This window comes from Pseudorasbora parva, chromosome 2, assembly GCF_024679245.1.
Source record: "Pseudorasbora parva isolate DD20220531a chromosome 2, ASM2467924v1, whole genome shotgun sequence".
Taxonomy (NCBI): Eukaryota; Metazoa; Chordata; class Actinopteri; order Cypriniformes; family Gobionidae; genus Pseudorasbora; species Pseudorasbora parva.
The window spans coordinates 31813364-31815541 of NC_090173.1; positions in this window are offsets into that span (position 1 = coordinate 31813364).

Genomic DNA, 2178 nt, shown 5'->3' on the forward strand with positions numbered 1-2178 from the left:
ATTATAAATGTAGGCTGTCAATAAGGAGGAAAGAGGGGTAGTGTCTCTTCAAAAAAAACAGAAAGAGACAATACATAATATTCCAAAAATGAATGAACGTAAATGTATATAAAACATTATAAAAACAAATGTTTTTTATACTTCTTAATGTAAGTAACACTGTCCAACAGCGACACCCGCAGGTTAAGTTATTAACAGACCTGCCAAAGTCACGCTATGATTGGATGTTGGAGAACATAGCGTGGCATGGGGACGTAATGACGTGCCATAATCGATCTATGTTCTATCACATGCAAAACGGGAACATGAAGGAGTACTCTAAAAGCAACTCATGTAAACACCTTAATCAGAATATCGTCTTATTTAGAATAAGGTCAATAATTAGATTACTGCTGTCCATGTAAACGTAGTCACTGTCACCAAAGAAGTGTGTTTTTGGTTGTCAGGGTAAGACAACCTTGTACAGATTCCCAAAGAACCCAGCATTAATAGGACAGTGGGTAGAGTTTATTTTTCAGGAGCAGCAATGGAGTTGTGTTATTGTTTGTTCCCTGCATTTCGGCGACGATGGTTTATAAACAAGGGCAGTTCAACTCCGGATTTGTAGCTTGTCTAATGCTGAAAGATGGAACGGTCCCAGCTATTAAGGTTCATATGTACGGTCGTATGTTGGAAGCAGGTGGTGAGTAAAACTGCTTCAAATGTCTTTGTGTTGTTAGCTATCGACTCAAATACGCTACTATTCCATTGTTTTTCTATGCAAACACACACTAGTCTGACGTCTAAAAACATTACGCTTGCTACTGCTAACAGTAAATTGCATACAATAGTCCAGAAACCAAATGATGTTCTCATATACCATGAGTAAACACACAAAAATGTTGTAAAACTCGCGAGCATGACAAGCCGCTAAGGAAATGAAAGCTTTAGCATAAGTTCTGCCAGGAAGACTTAATTGTTACGTCACTTCAACTTCTATCTATCCAATCACATTCTAATACTTGGGTATAAAAGATCGGTACTTACTCATGTTTGAGTTCGCAGATGCTGACGCACCAATTCACCGCCATCCTCCCCACCACCTCCAAGTCAAATCCTTCCCTACTCCACCCCACCACCACCACCAGGATGGTCCCTTCCATACCTCACGGGGGGGTCGGCTGCGCCTCTGCCTTCGTCTTCAGGCAGGATATGCAGAGTCCATACCCTCTGATTGCGAGCTATGGACGGGGCCTATGCCAAAGTACTTTATTGCTTGCTGGATTGTTAATAAATGGATTATTGTCACAGTATTTATTCTCCCGAGTCTTTCTGGCAGAAATACAGTTACAGTAAGGTGACATACCACATAGAAGCGTCCTGCTGTAGGCGTCATTGCTGCTTCTCCTGTTCAATCTCAAAGCCTCTAGATCTGATTCTGAATCATATACTGTATTTATGGCTAAATCTGACTGATCTCCATGGTTTATTTAGAATAACGTTTTTTTTCCCTCTCCATGATTAAGGATGTCAGAGCTTCCAGACGCTCAACAGCTGCATGCTTGTCATTCTTTAGCTCCGCCCACACGATATGCCTCCAGCTGCTCGGTTTTGTTCGGAAAGACTCTGTACGGTGTATCTTTCTTTCATAAATATAAAAAAGAGCTTGAGTATTTAAATCAGCAGATTAAATAACTGCAGCACTCACTTAGTATAAACTGAACACTATTATAATTAAGATAGTTATCTTTATAGTTATCGTTCTTGGTATGAATGGGCCCTTACTCTTGTTTTTATTTTGAAATGGTGTGTTTATTAAAATGTATTTGTCTGAGATCAGAAAGCTGTAGAAGTATAGATGGAGCCATTTTTGCCAGGAGGATGTTTTTAGTTTTCCAGTGTTTTTATCTGCATAAATATATAACCTGTGTCAAACACTTCTAAATATAAATGTTTACTGTGAACTTTTTAAGATGAGATTTTATCTTTCCTAGTGTACTCTTTATATTCGTTTATATTTACCTGTGTTGTCCCCTCTTTTCCTTTCATTTACTTTTCTTCCTTTCCCCTGGCTGTATCGCTGTGACACAGAGAAGGAGAAGAGAGTCTGTGTGTGTGTGTGTGTGTGGGGGGGGGGGGGGTTACTGAGTATAAAACCCTCAGTCTGAGAAAACGCCTCTGCAAACATACCCTGTCTCT